The sequence below is a fragment of the Polypterus senegalus genome, chromosome 9, assembly GCF_016835505.1.
Source record: "Polypterus senegalus isolate Bchr_013 chromosome 9, ASM1683550v1, whole genome shotgun sequence".
NCBI classification, from domain to species: Eukaryota; Metazoa; Chordata; class Cladistia; order Polypteriformes; family Polypteridae; genus Polypterus; species Polypterus senegalus.
In genome coordinates, this window is record NC_053162.1 from 129,228,301 (window position 1) to 129,242,581 (window position 14,281).

Here is a 14,281-nt window from a genome sequence, read left to right on the forward strand (position 1 = left end):
TGTAGTATTTCATCTTGTGAGGTCTTGTGTCTTGATTATCTCCAGCTGTATAGTAGCAAAGGGTGCAGCAACACCCTATCAGCACATGCCCGTTCGGTACTAATTGTGATGTCTCACCAATGTCAAATATCAACAGATAACAATCCGTAATTGCTAATTGCATGAGCCATATTAAACTTCAAAAAGCTCAACAACACTGGACTCTTGTCAGATAAAGAATCACCTTACTATATGTCCACAATTCCACTTCAATCCTCTATTTCCATAGCAAAAAAAGACATCTGAATGCCAGCTGTGAATACATTTAGTATAAATGTGATAAAATATTTTTTTCACTCTGAGAATTATAGATAAATGCAATCAGAAGGCTGCTTGGAAGCCTCCAAATTCCAGATGATGAGACTAGATTGAGAGATTACAATACAATTCAAATGTTTTAATAATTAATGTTAACTGACTCTGCAGGCATTAAATAGACTCTAAATATTTACTGTTAATTTATGTTTAATAAATAATTTACATTCATTTTTAAAATATCTTTAAAGATAAATTTAAAATATTAGAAAATCATGTAATAATGAAGCACTGTGGAGCAGAGTGATTTCCAGAGTCCCAAAAATATTTGGGATGTCAGCTAATCCATCCCCAAACGCAACTTAAATTGGGAAATAACTGAAACTTTCAAGCATCAAGGAAATAAACAGTTACATGGGGTGAAAAAACACAAAATATCGATTGTAGCAAAAAGAAGGGCTCTAACTTGGTAGTCTGTTCTGTACAGAATTTGGGTTACAAGTAAGTTAGGGCAGAGTGGTGGCTCTGAGGCTAAGGATCTGCGCTGATATTCCGAAGGTTGCTGGTTCGAATCCCCATCACTGTCAAAGGAGTTCCTAATCTGCTGGGATTCAATTGCTCCAGGGGTGCTGTACAATGGCTGACCCTGCTTTCTGACCCCAAGGGGTATGAGAAAACTAACAAATTCCTAATACAAGAAATTGTACAAGGCAAAATAAAGAACAAAAAAAAATGTCATCTTCTGAGAACAGCTGGTATTATATGTTCTGGACTGGAAGAACGGGGTTTGTGGAGTCAATGGGGTGTAGTCAGTTAGTTTTCTGGGGTGTCTTTACTGAACTGCTGAGGAAAGAGACTAGACAGTTAGTGACAGTGCCCCCAATACTTTGGGGTAATACCACATACCTGAATAGAGCCAGAAAGGTGGTACATTACAGCACCCATTTAAATACTTGAACTTTATTGACAGACAATGTAATTTCTAGGAATTTCTCTTGGTGTTAGATTCATATACATAACAACAGTAAGTCCTATTAACTGCACAATGCATTATGTGTATATACAGCAGGAAGTGAATAATACTATATCATACAAAACACTGATATGTAAAACAATTTGACAACATAAAATTGTACACATGATCAGTAACATACACAGTAGAGTAGGTCTTTATAAATTAAACATAATTTAGATTGGAAGAAGGCATTTGAAGATCAGGAAGAGACGCAAATGTACAACAGACTGCTTTGCAGCAGAGTGACTGTAGTAGGTAGGAAAAGCTTTATGTGGTGAGTTGTTCTTACTCTTAGTGACCAACAGTGTTTTGTGACGGCACTAACTGAATGTGATGGTTATCTGAGTGAGTGGGATCTTTGGTTATATTTCCTGCATGTTTCCTACCCCATGATGTATACAAGTGCTCGTTAAAGTACGGCTTCAGTCCTATCATCTTTTCTGCTGTCCCAATGACATGTTGCAGTTTTTATTTTAATGTGCAGATGCATTTCCTTAATAAACAGTTATGGAGAAGTTAAGGATGCTTTCATTGCTCTACTAAACTAAGCCAGCACTGATTCAGACAGGTCAAACTTTTTATTCGGCTGAAAAATAACCTAACTTGCTAAGCATTTGTGCTGGCAGAATTTTTATTTTCATCCCAGACTGTGACTGATAGTGGTACTTAAACATTTTAAAGATTGCACCCTGTTAAAAGTGGCACACTTTTTAACCTGGGAAGTAGGAGGAAAACAGCTAATTATAAAAATCTACAACCATTTAAACCATTTTTAGAGCATTCAGGTAGAGACTGTTGAAGATGAACAAATTGGCCCCCTGGTCCACCTCCCTCTGACGTGGCACCTTGTACCTGTCTGTGGTCAGGCCAAGAAGGGTTCCATTGTTGGCAAACTTTTATTAGTTTTACGGAAAGGTCTTTTAAAGTGCACTAATTGGTGGAGAGAGAAACAAAGGAGAGGAGTCAGAACACCCAAAGGACCCTGTCCTCAGGGTCAATGACCCTGACTGGTGTTTGCCCAACTATATTGTCTGACATCTGCTTATCAGGAAGTCCAAAGATCCAGAGACTTGAGGCATAGTGCAATATCATACTGAGATGTTTGCTGTTGAGATGCTATGGTATGATTGTGTTAAAAGTTAAGTTAAAATACACAAATAACACCCTGGAATGCATAGCTGGAAAACCTGGATTCTGCAAGGTATAGTGGAGTGCCCTGTTAACTGCATCTTCAACTGACTTCATTGCATGGTAAGCAAAATATAGTGGATCTAGAAGAGAATCTTTTACAGAATTGTAGAGTTAGGTTAGGTTAAGTAGACATTATTGGCCCAGAGGGATTTTTTTAGAGGAAAATAGAGGAACAATAAGCAATAACATAGGATACTGTTACACAGATACAAGAAAATAAGCAAGACACAGAATATGACAGTAAATGTTATTATCACTACTGACATCAACAAGATTTCTACAAAAAAGAATAATTGCTTTTAACAGTTGTGAAGATTCAGCCTGCACACAGACAGACACTGAGACAAATGTCCCAAAACACACATTTACTCTTCTTTTTGTTTTTATACAGCATTGTACAGCACCAACAGCCACAATAGCGCAGTCCTTTCCTTCTCTAAAGTCACCTCCACTCCTCTATGCAAGCTTAGTCCTCCTCCTCCTCCTGATGCTTCTGCTCTTCTGTCCACATATCCAGGTCTGACAGAGAATTCTTTTTCACCTAGTAGATAAGGGAAACACAGCACTCCCTCTGTTCTGAGCACACCCAACAGGGCTGCAATATGGCAGAACTGGCGGTAAGTTTCTGGGGGACAAAAAGAATAATTGCTTTTAACAGTTGTGAAGATTCAGCCTGCACACAGACAGACACTGAGACAAATGTCCCAAAAACACACATTTACTCTTCTTTTTGCCTTTTATACAGCATTGTACACAATGCACCAACAGCCACAATAGCGCAGTCCTTTCCTTCTCTACCATCTTCTTTTCTTCAGTCACCTCCACTCCTCTATTTGCAAGCTTAGTCCTCCTCCTCCTCCTGACCCAGGTTCCCTCCTGGGTTTTCCTCAGTACTTTATATATTCTCCAAACCAGAAATGCTTCTGCTCTTCTGTCCACATTACCTGCCAGCATTTCCAGGTCTGACAGAGAATTCAAGTTTTTCATCAGCCTGGGATTCTGTCCTCGTGACTTCCTAGTACTTCCAGGCTATAAGGGAAACACAGCACTCCCTCTGTTCTACGGCACCCAACAGGGCTGAGGTACCAAACTCCAAGTCCCAGCATGCCCTGTTGGAATCTGTGGCACCGCTTCTGCCCTTCTCCACCCTCTTGGTGGAGGCAATGTCCAAGAGTAGCTGCCTTCCCCCATCCTTCCATTCTGCCAGACGTCTCTTACACAGCACACAGTAGTAATTCGAAATTCAACAGTACCCCTAAAACTCCTAGAATTTAAAATGCTTAAGGCTCTGGTAATAAGTGGGAGCTTAAATCTACAGCCTTATGGCAACAACTGAAATGTAGAAAAAAGAAGATGGCTACTGTCAGACAAAATTGAATTGCCTTTCTTTCTAACTTGTTTGTAAATTGAAATATCTTTTAAAATGTTCTTTGTTGGTTGAACTTGGTGACAATATGTTTCTGGATCTTCATTTTGTGTGATATTTTTATGAAATTATTTGGCTAATATCCTCACTGGTGCTGGTGGCTTAATACATTGTGCAATACAATGTCTCTTCCTTGCTACCTCATGTAAAGTTTACTGAATGCCATCTCTGTCCTCGGTTCCCCCCTAACACTGCAGTCACACTCCAACCGTCCAAAATTTCTTCAATGCTGCTCCAGTGACATTTGCTTTACCATGTCCACTTGCTGATCATTCATGCCAACAGCTATACCTCACACTTGAGGTCAAAGACAACATTATCTGCATTGACTTTTCCCAACTCTATGTGCTGCATCCAAAGCAATGAATTTAATGGAGCAGAGGAGCAGGTTTTATAAGTGCTGCTCTTTAACTGCTTGGTCATCTCTCTTTCACTTTATCTTATTTTATGTGTCTCTCACTCTCACACACACATCCTCTGCTTGGCTCTGCTTTTTCAGATAGCATGTCTCTGTCTCTCCCAAGTCTGTGTAATCCCACAAATTTTACATAGATAGAGTATTGTAACAACATACACACACTGACTTTGAGAAACCTGAATTGGCATTTTACTTCAAACCAACAAAGCAACAACTCCAGATATGGGCTAAACCTTCCTGTTGTTTAAGCCACAGGAAACACCTGGTAAACCCCTTTTCAAGGTGAGAAATGTATAGTTTTTGTTGTGGGTTCAAATAACACAGTAACACATTATTTGGAAAACAGTAACTTTTTATTTGAACAATCGTAGATATGTACAACAACGTCTGCAAATGCACCAAATCCTACTACTGATACCTGTATGTAAACTAATTCAGACTCTACTATTAGCTCTCAAGTTCACAGATCAACATCAACTATCATTACAAGAAGTGTCTTAACCAATAAGTCTTGCTCTCACCTCACCTCGCACCTCATTCCTCCATAAGAAGAATATCCTCCCTGGCGCCAGCTCCACCCATATTCTCATCTCTTCAATCTTGTACCTGGACCTGTCTGATGGCCTCAGCAGCCAACCAGCTGCTACACTATATACTGTAATTATGAAGAACATTTTGTTAAAAATTAAGTATCTTTTGATGAGTTTGCATAAATGTGGCAGTTTAAAAACAGAGTAGATAACTCTAGTTCAAAGCATTACTATGCCAATTTCTATCAATATTTCAAATTAATCATCTGAAGAAATACAGACACTATACAAAATTCATTCTAAGACACTTGCATTATTGTAGATCTGATAGCAATCACATTTTGTTTTTTGCGTAATAGTTAAATAATTAAAGTGTAGCCAGCAGGATTGACTAATTATACATAATTTATGATTTTCATTTGAATATATGATCTAATCTGTAATTGTAAATGTTATCTGTCATATGAATTAATAATGATCTGTATATACAGTATTTTAGTTACAAGATGTATCTGTACAAAAAAATGCAGTTAGCAGTAGAATGAAACAATTACAATGTAAAATATGATTAAATGTTTTACATTAAAATTGTAAAACAGTTTTAACATTATTATATTTTATAAAAATTACAGAAACAGATTTAAATCTTTTGTTTTTCTTTTCTCCTTTCAGGCCTCTTTCATGAACAACCAGTTCATAAACTTTTTTCTGTCATGTAGTGTATAGACAACAGAAGAGATAAAAGGATTTCGGAGTCAGGTCTTATCTTCGTTGGTTAAAAACAAATACAGTAAGTATGTCAGTTCATAAAAAAGAAGATTTTATTGTGAAGCTAAGAATCCCTTCTATTTTATGAAAAGGTAATGAATAATACATACCTAGTTCCTGTCTTTTTATAAGATGACAGTAGCTATATAACAGACCTTAACTTGGACTGAAATCTTTCAGGCAACGGCAAGACATTCCTAGCGACCAGGCCAGCATAACAACCAGGAAATGATAAAAATGCCATGTGGCAGGTAAACTAAAAGAAGGGGCACAAATATTAAACTTAATTTCTACAAAGCTGTGAAGAAGTATTAAAAGAACAAGGACAAGAAGAATCCGAGATTATGAATCTGTCAACAGGGAATGTCTCCAGTGCTAGCCCTCCATTGTTCCCTGGTTTATTTCCACCACATTTTTTCTGAAGATTAAAGAAGTCAGCTGTATGGAAAATGCTAATAAAAACAAAAAAGAATGATTTGTAAATTCTGTCCACCCTGTACTATATTGAAAACACTATATATGTTTTGTAAATATGTAAAGCACTATATACTGTATATATTTTATTTTGTGAATTTCATTGTTTTTTTGAAAATATACTCAAATATACGTCAAATTACGAATACAACATGTTACAAAAAAGTTGAGACAGTGGAGTATTCACCACTGTGAAACATGACCATTTCTTTTGGAAACACGTATTAAGTATTTGGCACTGAAGACATGAGTTGGTTAAATTCAGTAAGTGGATTTTTTCCCTATTCATCCATTATGCTGGTCTTCTGCTGTGCCACTGTATGGGGCCTTCATTGTCTTCTTTTGAGCTACATAATGCATCACACGTTCTCACCCAGAGACATGTCAGGAATGCATACAACCCAGTCTAGTACTTGCACACTCTGATTATACAGCCATGTACTTGTAATCCAGACAGAATGGGGTGTGGCATTTTCCTGCTGGAAAATGCAGGGATGTCCCTGAAAAAGGCAGTGTTTAGATGGCAGCATATGTTGCTCCAAATTTTACATATATATTTTTCTACATTAATGATGCTCTCACAGACCCTCAAGTTACCCATGGCAGGGGCTATAACACATTCCCATACCATGACAGAGACTGACCAAACCAGAAAAGCCGGTGGCACTTCTGGACAGTGTTGATGTATGGCTTCTTCTTGCATAGTTGACTGACTAGGGAATGGTGATTATGGACAAAGGTTTACCAAAGAATTCCCAAGCTCATGTCATTATTTCCAGTACAGATGCCTGATGGTTTTAACACATTGACATCTGAGGGTCAAAGGTTATGCGCATTTTGAATTACTGTTCGGCCTTGCCCATTACACACACAGAGTTTACTGGATTATTTGAATCTTTTAATTATATTGTGCACTGCAAAGGGTGGAATGCTCAAAATCCTACATTTGAGGAATTGTTCTCAAAATGCTGGATTATTCATTGACATACAGTATATGTTGGCAAACTCATAAGCCTCAAGCCTAGGCTTTTTTTGAAGGCTCCTTATAACACAATTGCCTCTCCTGTTTCACATCACCTTATTATTTTCACCTGTCACATCATTATTAATCCTGAACTGAACACACCCTTGTTCATCTTATTCTACAAGCTTGTTATTAAATGGCAATCTGTTACTTCCAGGATAGTAAGGAAGTGCAGCCTGTAGGCCAAAATTGCTCTGAAAGTCTGCTGTCAAATGACATTCTAGGAAATGTCACAAAGTCACAAAGTGATGATATTGAAGGACTTAGTTACTGCATCACCGACTATATCAACACAGTGGTGCTTGAAAGTTTGTGAACCCTTTAGAATTTCCTAGATTTCTACATAAATATGACCTAAAACATTATCAGATTTTCACTCAAGTCCTAAAAGTAGATAAAGAGAAACCAGTTAAACAAATGAGACAAAAATATTATACTTGGTCATTAATTTATTGAGGAAAATGATTGAATATTACATATTTATGAGTGGTAAAAGTATGTGAACCTCTAGGCTTAGAAGTTAGTTTGAAGGTGAAATTAGAGTCAGGTGTTTTCAATCAATGGGATGACAATCAGGTGTGAGTGGGAACCCTGTGTTATTTAAAGAACAGGTATCTATGAAAGTCTGCTCTTCCACATGTTTGTGTAAATGTATCATGGCATGAACAAAGGAGATTTCTGAGGACCTCAGAAAAAGAGTTGTTGATGCTTATCAGGCTGGAAAAGGTTACAAAACCATCTCCTAAAGAGTTTGGACTCCACCAATCCACAGTCAGACAGATTGTGTACAAATGGAGGAAATTTAAGACCATTGTTACCCTCCCCGGGTGTGGTCGACCAACAAAGATCACTCCAAGAGCAAGGAGTGTAATAGTTGTCGAGGTCACAAAGGACCCCAGGGTAAATTCTAAGCAACTGAAGGCCTCTCTCACATTGTCTAATGTTCATGTTCATGAGTCCACCATCAGGAGAACACTGAACAACAATGGTGTGCATGGCAGGCTTGCAAGGAGAAAGCTACTGCTCTTCAAAAAAAAATTGCTGTTCGTCTGCAGTTTGTAAAGATCACGTGGACAAACCAGAAGGCTATTGGAAGAATGTTTTGTGGATGGATGAGACCAAAATAGAACTTTTTGGTTTAAATGAAAAGCGATATGTTTGGAGAAAGGAAGACACTGTATTACAACATAAGAACCTTATCCAATCTGTGAAACATGGTGGTGGTAGTATTATGGTCTAGGCCTGTTTTGCTGCATGTGGGCCAGGACTGCTTGCCTTCATTGACGGAACAATGAATTCTGAATTATATCAGAGAATTCTAAAGGAAAATGTCAGGACATCTGTCCATGAACTGAATCTCAAGAGAAGGTGGGTCATGCAGCAAGACAAAGACCCTAAGCACACAAGTGGTTCTACCAAATAATGGTTAAAGAAGAATAAAGTTAATGTTTTGGAATGGCCAAGTCAAAGTCCTGACCTTAATCCAATCGAAATGTTGTAGAAGGACCTGAAGCGAGCAGTTAATGTGAGGAAAGCCACCAACATCCCAGAGTTGAAGCTGTTCTGTACGGAGGAATGGGCTAAAATTCCTCCAAGCCGGTGTGCAGGAATGATCAAAAGTTACTGGAAACGTTTAGTTGCAGTTATTGCTGCAAAGGAGGTCACAAAAGACACTGAAAGCAAAGGTTCACATACTTTTGCCACTCACAAATATGTGATATAATATATAATATTATAAGTATAATATTTTTGTCTCATTTGTTTAACTGGTTTCTCTTTATCTACTTTTAGCACTTGAGTGAAAATCTGATGATGTTTCAGGTCATATTTATGCAGAAATATAGAAAATTCTAAAGGGTTCACAAACTTTCAAGCACCACTGTATGTGTCAGCACTGTGGTATCCTGAAAGACAGTGTATTGCTTTCCAAATAACAAATCTCTAAAATACTAAGGAACTAAAAAGTCTCCTGAATGAGAAAAAGACAGCATTCAAATCTGATGACAAAGAGGCTCCAAAGGATGTTCAGTTAGTGCTGAAGGAAAAGCAGATAGAAGGATATAAAGCTTACAAAGCTAAAATAAAAAAAAAGCAAACTCACTCAGCATAAAATGAAAGATGACTGGGATAGACTGGGCCTAGAAGGGGATATAAACAAAGCTGATGCACTAAACTGTTGCTGTAATAGATCCTACTATGTCAACTATGTCATCTCTTGACCAACTGCAGTTTGCCTATAGGACAAAGATTGGAGTGAAGGATGCAATTATCTACCAGCTCCACAAGAAGCTGTTGTTCTCACCTGGACAAAGCTGGTAGCACTATAAGGATTATGTTCTTTGATTTCTTCAGTGCCTCCAGTACTATCCAGCTATCACTGTTAAGAGGTAAGCTCAGAGATATGCAGGTGGATGATCCTATGGTGTCCTGGATAATGTACTGTCTGTAGAGGGTAGGGAATCCATTCCATGTATTGAATTGTTATTGTGCCATAAAGGTTATTCAGTTATGCAAGGTACAACAACATATATTTTATATATAAAGTATACTCAATATATATATAATAATCAGTCCTAAATGTGGTGGACATGTGGAGTTCCGCCATCTTTTATTCTTTCCTTCCATTGTCTTTTTAATTATTCTTGTTTCTTGTTTTATCAACATTGCAGTGCTCCTTTGCAGTACAGTGAATGAGAGCCATAGAAAACAATCAATTTCACTGGTGTGCTGTGGATTACCTCTTGTGGAGAAAATACAAGTAAATTCAGAACACAAACTAGGCCTTAGGAAGCACTATTTTTTTAGAGATTTTTGTGACGGCAAAACAGCATGCAATGTTAATTTTAGCATCAATGTTGTGAAAATGTGAATGTAAAGCCTCAGTACTTGTAAACAAAATACAAGAAAATGGGATAATGCACAAAAAATAAACACTGAATAATGTCCCCCACTTATTCTATAATGAAAATGATAATCAAAATGTAATAAAGGCACTATATAAATATTTAAAGTATTTATAATAACTACATTTAAAGAAGGGAGGAAAAATAAATCGAGTATTGACTGTTCATACCTTTACAGACAAACCTATAAAAGACAATACAACAACAGTTGCCATATTCAATGCTTGCAAGTGATCATAAATAAGACTAATGGAACTTAATAGTTCTTTTTCAGTTTTGAAATTCTACATACTTACATGGTGTTAGATGGAATCAGCCATGATTTGCTGTACATGTAACTTTGGTCATTTTAAATGCTTCCTTTAATAAGAAGATCGGTAGAACCCAGGATTATTATCCAGTTAATCATTTAGTCATACCTGTGAGCAAACGTTGCTGCAATCAGCTCTGGCATTCTTTGACCCTGAATTAGATTATATCAGTTTGAGAATGAGTATTTCTGCAATGTCATTTACTGTATCTATATGTAAAATATTTAGAGGACCAAGGTAAACTTTTGATGTTTGAATTCCATTGTCTGACTCTCTGTTGCTGTATTTGAAAGACTGAATTAACAAAATAGATTAAATATTTACTGTTAATATTTGCACAATTCTGTACTGTAATACTAGCACTAAAACTAAAATTATAACATTCTTTCATGATGCTGTATAGAAACCAAAACGTTTTCAGACATAAGAAAGAGTAGTTTTGTCAATGTAAACTGTATTCCTTACCTTGCTGTAACCTTAAATGATGGCAGAAAAGCTGATTAATGTACTTGTGTAATGCGGTTACAGAAACACCCCCTATCTTCCTTAGTTAATGTCACATTTATTTTATCAAAATATCACAAAGCAGCATTTCACTTAACATTGCTTGCTGACTTCCTCATGGGTTTCCCCTTTCAGACAGCATATGTCTCATTTCTGTTTTTCTGCAGAAGATAATCAAAATAAATTTACATATGTTTTGCTACATTGACCCATAGTGTTTTTGTTGTGATAAAATAGCACAAAACACCCCGCTATAATAATCTGTTGTCATTAATGCTGGATTTCCTATCCAGCAAAGAAAATCTTACATATGAAAATGACAAGTACTGTGTAATTGTTTTAGGCAGGTATGAAAAAATGCTGTAAAGTAAGAATGTTTTCACAAATATAAAATCGAAATGTTTATTTTTATCAATTTACAAAATGCTAAGTGAGCTAAGAGTAGAAAAATCTAAATCCAATCAATATTTTGTGTAATTACCCTTTACCTTTAAATCAGCATCAGTTCTTATAGGTACATTTGAACAAAGTCAGAGATTTTGTAGTCAGGTGTATGATTAACCAATTAGATTAACCTGTTAGATTGCATTTACAATATGTCTGTTATTACTTCCTTCATGAATCTCCTGGGCTATTGGAAGTTAAAGTGTAGTGTCATGTTCAAGAATGCCCTTTGACCAGTGCTGTTTAGGCATGACATATGTTCATCAAACTTTAGCTTTTCAATTTAGCTTTTGGGCTAGGTCAAAGTTTATACTGGTTTTTGTCAGATATGTGTAGAGCAACTTTCTCCAGTTCTCTTTACTGTAGGATGTAAACTTTGTATGCAACGATTTAGATTTTGCCACACTCATGCATTTGGGAGACTGTTTACGGGGTCAAATGCATGTAGTTACCCACCGAACCAGGGGTTGGCAATGCCCTCTAACCAGTGACGTGTGGTGAGGTTCAGCTGGTGAGGCACTGACTTTTTCAGAGTGAGATTTTCAAATACATGAACCCAAAAGAGTAGCTTATTCACTATTCAACTGGCAACATGCACATTGACTACTGGTTATGTTTCATATCTCATCAGCTTTCCTTACACAAACCTAAGTAAGGTACATACTGTATTTGGAACAGAAACAACGTTACATTTATAGTGGCGAGAGAGCGCGGAGAGAGCGCATTTGCTCTGCATCCTCCATGTGTTGTAAATTTGCTGTTGCAATTCTACAATTCATACACATACAGCACAAATGAAAGTATAGAGTGGTTTATAAAAAAATTGGATTTCAATTTTGACCTTAATTGAAATGTTTATTTGTTTTTAAAAGCTGTTAATTCTGATGCTTTAATCAAGTTTAATACAGACTGTTCAACAAAAGGATAACAAGAAAAACAAAACAATATCTTATTTAACACTAGAATTACCAAAGCTTACGAAAAAAATCTTGTAAACCCGGCCCACCTTAAATCCGTTCGCACCTCTCCATCAGCGTCTTTTGTCTTGTGTCGATAAGCACAAGCAGCCTGGTATCAACAACAACAACAACATTTATTTATATAGCACATTTTCATACAAACAGTAGCTCAAAGTGCTTTACATAATAAAGAATAGAAAAATAAAAGACACAATAAGAAAACAAAATAAATCAACATTAATTAACATCGAATAAGAGTAAGGTTCAATGGCCAGGGGGGACAGAAAAAACGAAAAAACTCCAGACGGCTGGAGAAAAAATAAGTATCCCGCCCACCGCCGCAGTTCAATTTCCACACAATTTTCTCAGTTCCACACTATATACAGTTATAAAATTAAAATGTTAACAGTTCCCACACAACCAAGTGTGATACCATGAGTTTCATGGAGACACGGGTAACGAACCTCCCGGTGCTGGGGATATGGTGGTAATGGAAGCCAGTGTATGCTTTGGGGGCGCGTATTCACCTGTTTCACTAGGAGTGGGTTATAAGAAAAGTCAGGGAAAAAAAAGAAAAAGCGAATGAAGAGTTTTATTAAACATACCATCTCGGAGGGCTTTGTGCACATTGTACTTGTTCGGTTTTGGTTTTTTTTTTCCATTCTCCAAACGAAGAGCCATCATCAGTTTTAAACATGGCGCACTGTCTGTACTGTTCTGCGAGACCTTGTGGGTAGATAGAAGATCAAGTATTGGGGGGTGCCGTAAGTGTCAGGTTTGTTTTGATGGGAAAGTGTGGGTTTATTGGTGATGTCTTGTGATTTCAGGGTTGTTAATATTATAAAAGTATCTGTTAAGGGTGGTAACATTTGTTTTGATTTAGTTTTTCTCACTATTGGGATTTGTATAAAGTGATTGTATCCCAAACCCCCAAGGAAAATAATGGAGATGCCTTGGTGAAGCATATCATTAGATGGGCTGGTTTTAGGTATAAAAGCTTTTAGGTTAAAGGCTGAATAGACAGGGGTAGGGGGGCAGAAACCGGACTGCAGAGAAGTGGTAGACAAGAGTGTTGAAAAACTAAGAGCACAGTAGAGAGAGAATGTGTGGCTCAGTGGCTAGTGAGTTCTCGGTATATGTAAAAAAATGACAACCCCAGTAAGTCAGTGATGGCCCCTGATTTGTTTTTTTTTTTGAGGGAGTCTTATTGGTTCTGTTTAGAGGTTGGGCTGCAACAGGGCCTATATTTTTTTTTTGGACGTTGTAATTTTTTTTTATTTCTTTTCACTGTATATATAATATGGTTGGACCCTAAGAGCGATTGAAAAGGATTGTATGCAATAAACTGTTGCACTTTTAACATCTTGACATCTTAGTATGTTTTATTTTTTCTTTTTCATCTACGGTCCTGAATATATGCATCACTGCAGTTGCCAGTTAGTTACGACTTCAAGGCTGCACTTCCTACATTACGACATGTGTATAATGTGTGAAGCATGAAGTCCAATATCAAATAAACACTTTCACAAAAGGTACAAGTAAAACCGAACAAGTGCTCTTTTATTCAAGAATATAACCGAAGAAAAAAGAAAGCAGGTTACGGTAGGCTGCTGATACAACAGCTTGCGTGGTGCCATGTTAAGAACTGCTGATTACCAATCAAGAGGTAACGGTTTCGATATAAGCTGCTTCCCAAATTTACCTTTTTGAGTAGGGAGCTGCTGTTATTGTTAGTGATATACAATAAAAACATACATTTCATTTGTGTCTGCAACAGCCAGTGTAAAGTTATCGTACTTGTCAAAGTTAGCATTTTATTTTTCAGTTTTAATCTCATACTCACGTTCACACTCCCATAAGATTGCCCCGCCCCCCCAACCCCCAATCTGACGCTGTCGATGAATAAGAGGAGCTTGTTTTTTTATGTGGCACTTTAGTGCCACTTTGCATGAGTTCAGTTTTGTTGCAATTTAATTTTAATAATGTTAATTAATATATAGCATAATTCAGTGTGGGCGGC